Raw genomic sequence first — 7,462 nt, 5'->3', positions numbered from 1 at the left:
AACACTGGCGGCCCAATGATTGACCAAGAAATTAACACACTAATGAATTAATGATGGTAATTTATTTCTATCCCTGACAACGGGAAACAGCACACACCCTGTGTCAATGGTATGTCCTCTTTCCCACTTTCCTAAATGGTAAATTATGTTTTTCCCTTCATTGCTTTATATCATGTGTGGCAGGCATGATGGGAAATGGCTATCAATGGTTCTGTTATTGATTTCTACCTTCATTTCACTGTGGCTAAAGAAGATACTTTGTATGATTTCAATTTCTTAAAAATGTATTGGTACTTGTATTGTGGCCTAACATATGGTCTTTCCCGCAGAATGTTCCATGTGTACTTGAGAAAAATGTGTATTCTGCTGTTGTTGAGTGGAGTGATCTATATATGGCTGTTAGGTTTCGTTGGTTAAATGTGTTATTCAGTCCCCGTGCCTCTCGACTGATCTTCTGTCTAGATGTGTTATCCATTATTGAAAGCAAGGTATTGATCTCCAACTATTATTTTAGAACTATCTATTTCTTCCTTCAATTCTGTCAATGTTTGCTTCACATATTGGGGGGTTGTTTGGTACATATATGTTTATAGTTGTTATATCTTCTTGATAGATTGAACTTGTTATCAACATATAGTGGCCTCCTTTTCCTCTTGTGATAGTTTTTGATTTAAAATTTATTTTGCGTGATATTAACATAGCCATTCCAGATCTATCTTCCTTCCTTCCTTCCTTCCTTCCTTCCTTCCTTCCTTCCTTCCTCCCTTTCTTTTTCTGTCTCTCTTTCTTTTTTGTTACTATTTGCTTGGGATATTTTATTCTGTGCTTTAACTTTCAAGCAACTTAAGTCTTTTGAAATCAAGTGAGTTTTTTGCGGACAGCATGTACTTGGATTATGGTTGTTTTTAAAGTCCATTCTGCCAATGTTTATCTTTTTATTGGAGAGCTTAATCCACTTCTTTTTCAAAAATTAATGATGAGGAAGAACTTAATTCTGTCTGTTTCGTGCTTGTTTTCTGTATGTCTTATGCATTTTTTGCCCCTCATTTACTCCATTACTGACTTCTGTGCTTAGCCGATTTTCTTGTGGTGAACTCTTGATTCCCTTTTCATTTCTTTTTGCATATAGTCTATTGATATTTTCTTTGTGGTTATCAAGAAGATTATATTTACCATTTTAAAGTTAAAACAATATAATTTCAATTGAAACCAACATCAGTAGCACACAGAAACTCTGTTCCTCTACAGTTCCGTTCCTCCTCTTTACATTATTGTTGTCACAAATTACACCTTTATACTTTGTGAGCCCAATAACATGGATTTATGATTATTTTATGCATTTGTTTATTCAATCATGTAAGAAATAAAAAGTAGTGTTACAAGCCAATAACACAATACTGGCTTTAGTATTTGCCCATGTATTTATCTTTACTGGAGATTTCTAATTCTTTCTACAGCTTCGAGTTGCTGTCTAGTGTCCTTTGATTTCAACCTGAAGGTTCAGTTTAGCATTTCTCATAGAGCAGTTGTAGGAATTTGTAAAACAAACGCCCTCAGCCTTTGTTCATCTGGGAATGCGTTAATTTCTCCCTAAGTTTTGAAACCAGTTTGGCCAAATATAGAATTTTGGGTGGACAGTTTTTTTCTTTCAGCACCTTAAATATGTCTGTCCTCTTGCTTCCGTGGTTTCATATAGGAAATTAGCTCTAATCTTTCTGAGGATCCCCGCTTTGTAACAAATTTCTTTTTTCTTTCTCCTTTGGGAGAAAAGATTCTTTCTGTGTCTTTTGGCTTCTGAGAGTTTGATTGTACTGTTTCTTGCTGTGGGGTTCTTTGAGTTTCTCTTAGTCCTGAAATCAGCCAAAGATTTATAGCAACCCAACACATACTGAACCAGGGAAGAGGCAATTTGAAAATGGCAGGAAAGCTTTGTGGCATTTTTACTTGCCCTTGCCCCTTCCACTATTAGTGTAGTGATGGTCTTAAAGTGGTGGAGTCTTAATGCAGTGATAGTCTTAAAGTAGCAGCAGACCATTCCTAGTATGGGACCCTCAATCGTGCTTGAGGAGGGAGCACAAGAGACCGTACTGTCAGATTATTACGTGTATCTGTTCTAACCTGTCTGGGAGCTACCTGAAGGACTGACACAAGATGCTTATCTCTGTCTTAGCTAACTTGGAACACAGTCTGGAAAAGCAGCGGTCATTGCTCAAAAGAAGAGCCAGGTGAACTAACAAAGCACAGATGGCTGGGGCAGAAGACTGTGCACTGAAATACAATAGACACAGAAGATGCAGGAGCCAAAGTTGGGGGAGATTCTTTGGGAAATTAGAACCTACAGAAAGTACACATGTGTCCAGAGAAATTAAGAAAGCCACATACATACTCAAGATAAGATGCATGTTTTGAAAACACCAGAGGAGTCTCTAAGCTTTTAGCATGGGCTGAGCCCTGAACTCAATGCACGTCAGCTAAATGTTGAAGGAGTGATCCAGCAATCTGCACAATGGGCGGAGGTGTGTGGTTCTGGGTGTGCATGTGGATGTTCTTGTGTATATTTGTTTTTGTTTGTTTTAGGTGCAGGAATTAAAGGAAATCTCTGTCAAAACATTAGCTAAACATGAACTAAAGGAACAGAGACTTCAGTGCATACATACGATAAGGAAAACAGTCATTGCAAAAATAATTTGGAAAGGTCCCTAAACAGACTACTACAGCCTTCAACAATCAAAAGCCCAGGAAACCCTGGGAAAGTGGGAGAATCTGATTTCCATAGATACCACATTATAATATTTGAAAGACAAATTTTCAACCAAAAAAATCACAAGGTATACAAAGACATGGAAAAGTATGGTCCATTTAAGAAAACAAATTAATTGATGAAACCATCCCTAAGGAAGCCCAGACATTTCTCCACTGCATATTCTTGCCTCCTTTGCCATAGATTCATTGACCATAAGTGCATGGGTTTCTTTCTGGGCTCTCTATTCTGTTCCAGTGATCGATGTTTTTGTGCCAGTACCATACTGTTTTGATTACTGTAGGTTTGTAGCACAGTCTGAAGCCAGGGAGCATGATTCCTCCAGTTGTGTTCTTCTTTCTCAAGACTGTTTTAACTATTCAGGATCTTTTGTGTTTCCATACAAACTTTAAAATTATTTGTTCTAGATCTGTGGAAAATGCCCTTGATATGTTGATACAGACTGCATTGAATCTGTAGATTTCCTTGGGTATGATGGTCATTTTAACAGTATTAATTCTTCCAATCCATGACCATGGTATATCTTTCCAGCTGTTTTTGTCATCTTTAATTTCTTGTATCAGTGTCGTATAGTATGCTGGGTACAGGACTTTTACCTCCTTAGGCAGATTTATTCTAATGTATTTTATTCTTTTTTATGTGATTGTAAATGGATTGTTTCCTTACTTTCTCTTTCTGATAGTTCACTGTTAGTGTATAGAAATACAATAGATTTCTATATATAAATTTTGTATCCTGCAAATTTACCAAGTTCATTTTTGAGCTCTAATAATTTTTTTTTTTTTTTTTTTTTGCGGTACGCAGGCCTCTCACTCTTGCGGCCTCTCCCGTTGCAGAGCACAGGCTCAGGATGCGCAGGCTCAGCGGCCATGACTCACGGGCCCAGCCGCTCCGTGGCATGTGGGATCTTCCCGGACCGGGGCACGAACCAGTGTCCCCTGCATCGGCAGGCGGACTCTCAACCACTGCGCCACCAGGGAAGCCCTCTAATAATTTTTTGATGGTGTCTTTCAGATTTTCTATGTATCATGCCATCTGCAAACAGTGACAGTTTTAGTTTTTCCTTTCCATTTTGGAATCCTTTTATTTATTTACTTTTCTTGTCTGATTGCTGTGGCTAGGACTTCCAAAACTACCTTCAATAAAAGTGGTGAGCGTGGGCATCCTTGTCTTGTTCCTGATCTTAGGGGAAATGCTTTCAGCTTTTCACCATTGAGTATGTTAGCTATGAGCTTGTCATATATGGCCTTTATTATGTTGAGGTATGTTCCCTCTATGCCCAATTTCTGGAGAGTTTTTACCATGAATGGATATTGAATTTTTTTCAAAAGCTTTTTCTTCATCTATTGAGATGATCATATGGTTTTTAGTCTTCAATTTGTTACTGTGATGATAAGAGACCTAAGACAGCTACAGAAGCTAAGTGACCTTTCCCTCCCTGAATGGGTAGATATCCTTGTTCTGCCTTCTAATTGAGTTAGTATTTGAGTAAAGAACTGCCAGGTGTCATTTAGTTCACAATACACTGCTGTGGCAATATAGAAATGAATTTGCCTAAATCATTTGGCTTTTCTAAATTATAGTAAATGAATATACTGAATGAATACTTCAACTTAAGGAAATGTTCTTCAAAATATATTAATGTAGGCACTTCAGCGGAGAATTGAAAACAAAACAAATAATTCAGGTAAAATTAAAGTACACTCAGTTGTATCCAGTTTCCTCTTGTAAATCTCTCTTTTTCATTTGAGTGGACAGTCACTGGAGAATATCTGTCTTGGGGCTAAGGAAATCTAAGCCTTCTTGGCCACACTGTATTCTCTTATGTCGTTTAATAAAGACACCAGTTGGGTTGCTGAAAAAATAGTGGGAAAAATCAATCCCTCACATCCAAAGGGCAGCTCTTGGAAACATGTGGATTGTTATAGTCATTTTGCTCTTCTGGCCTCAGAAGTTCTAATCTTAACCTTAGCCGCTCATGCAGAGAGACTTTTTAAACCAATTCCCACATTATTCATCATGTGAGTGTTGAATAAGAGAAACCCAGTTCTTTTCCTGTGCTTTCAACCAGTTATCTTCTTCAAAAATTTGTTTGGATTGTTATACCTTAATCTTGCCTGGCAAGGGACTTATGGGAAGGTTCTTATTGTTTGAAAGTTTGGTGCCAGTATCTGCAAAGAAAGAAGAAAGTAAAGAAGGAAAAGTGTGTTTATCAAACATCCCAATAGTGAAGGTGTGTGAAAGCAACTTTTGAAAAAGTTAATCTGTCAGAGTTTAGCCGTATTATTACATTTTATTTTATTCATTGAACATAAATAATTATCAGTGAATCCTTTCTAGATTTTCTAGTTTCCCACAGTTCCCTGTATTCACATTCTAAACTGAAAAATGGTATTTTAAGTCACTGCTCTCCACCTTATATTATTTATAATCACCCTCATGACCTCTTCCTTCAAAGAAACGTGATCCTGAGAAGTGTCCTTTGTTTGTCTTTGTGGAATAAGTGATGGGGATGCATCCTGGAGACCTGTGAGATGTTTAAATTGTGGCCTAATGAAACTAGGATGGAGAGTTCTGGAAAGATCTGGAAAGATGGCTGGTAGAGTGTGGCCAGATGTGGGAGAAGAGACACGTACAGAGAGGGGGAGAGGAATTTTTCAGAGGGAGAAAATTAAACAACTAATTCAATAAGTTTTGTTGTGTGGTGTGGGATGCAAGCCTTTCTCTCCCCCTTTCCTTCACAATCTCTTTGTGAAAGACTGTGTTTTTCATTAGTTTTACTAAGATAGGATTTGCCGTTTTCTTTGGATACTGAGAATGGACCCATGGAAACAGTTACATTTGGGTTATCTCTGACTATCTTTAATGAAGAACATAAATATTGGCCACACTATCTATGCACATGCTATCACCATGCCTTTTTTGTTCTCTGTTCACATATCTAAGTCCTCTTGTTTGAGGTCAATCTCAAATCTCATCTGAAATGTACATTTATTGATAGATTCACCCCATAATGAACTGTCCCTTCTTTGTCCTCCTTAGGCTCTGATTATTTATAAAAACTCATTTTTGAACTTAGAAACTGTCCAGTATGATATATTAGTTATTTCCTCAGCATATGTTATATCCTCAACACAGTTATAAGCTTCTGTGGGGCTGGGATCATATATTCTGTAATTTTTCTCAGTACTTACACTTACTTTGATAGAAAGCGCATTCATTCATCTAAACATCATTTATTGAGTGTTAATTAAATGTCTCAACTCAGTCAATATTGTTTGAATGAATGCATGCATGAATGAGGGAGTATGCAATAGGTAGCCTAATGTACTGCCCGATGTGAAAAAACCAAAAACATAAGCACAAAAGCAAGCCAAAAAGTGGCCCAGGACTTTCTGTAAAATATCCTGCTTTTGTTGGATGAGGCCATGAAAATCAAGATGCTCCTGAAAGGGCTTAAGAGCTGACCAAGAATAGTAAACAATTGAAATTCTCTCAGGCTTATTCAACCCTATCACTGGACACATTTATACCTCTCAGGAATGTTATTAAATGAAGAGATTAATAAAGCTTTTTTTTTAAATTTATTTATTTATTTCAAATTTTTTGCTTTATAACAAATTTAATCAGTTATACATATACATATGTTTCCATATCCCCTCCCTTTTGCGTCTCCCTCCCACCCTCCCTATCCCACCCCTCCAGGCGGTCACAAAGCACCGAGCTGATCTGCCTGTGCTATGCGGCTGCTTCCCACTAGCTATCTACCTTACGTTTGGTAGTGTATATATGTCCATGCCGCTCTTTCACTTTGTCACAGCTTACCCTTCCCCCTCCCCATATCCTCAAGTCGATTCTCTAGTAGGTCTGTGTCTTTATTCCTGTCTTACCCCTATGTTCTTCATGACATTTTTTTTTCTTAAATTCCATATATATGTGTTAGCATACAGTATTTGTCTTTCTCTTTCTGACTTACTTCACTCTGTATGACAGACTCTAGGTCTATCCACCTCATTACAAATAGCTCAGTTTCGTTTCTTTTTATGGCTGAGTAATATTCCATTGTATATATGTGCCACATCTTCTTTATCCATTCATCCGATGATGGACACTTAGGTTGTTTCCATCTCCGGGCTATTGTAAATAGGGCTGCTGTGAACATTTTGCTACATGTCTCTTTTTGAATTATGGTTTTCTCAGGGTATATGCCCAGTAGTGGGATTGCTGGGTCATATGGTAGTTCTATTTGTAGTTTTTTAAGGAACCTCCATACCGTTCTCCATAGCGGCTGTACCAATTCACATTCCCACCAGCAGTGCAAGAGGGTTCCCTTTTTTCCACACCCTCTCCAGCATTTATTGTTTCTAGATTTTTTGATGATGGCCATTCTGACTGGTGTGAGATGATATCTCATTGTAGTTTTGATCTGCATTTCTCTAATGAGTAAAGATGTTGAGCATCCTTTCATGTGTTTGGTGGCAGTCTGTATATCTTCTGTGGAGAAATGTCTATTTAGGTCTTCTGCCCATTTTGGGATTGGGTTGTTTGTTTTTTTCTTATTGAGCTGCATGAGCTGCTTATAAATTTTGGAGATTAATCCTTTGTCAGTTGCTTCATTTGCAAATATTTTCTCCCATTCTGAGGGTTGTCTTTTGGTCTTGTTTATGGTTTCCTTTGCTGTGCAAAAGCTTTTAAGTCTCA

Source organism: Mesoplodon bidens (genome assembly GCF_964165515.1).
Source record: "Mesoplodon bidens genome assembly, chromosome: 12".
Lineage (NCBI taxonomy): Eukaryota > Metazoa > Chordata > Mammalia > Artiodactyla > Ziphiidae > Mesoplodon > Mesoplodon bidens.
The sequence above is the reverse complement of the archived record's forward strand: the minus strand, read 5'-3'. Positions refer to the sequence as shown.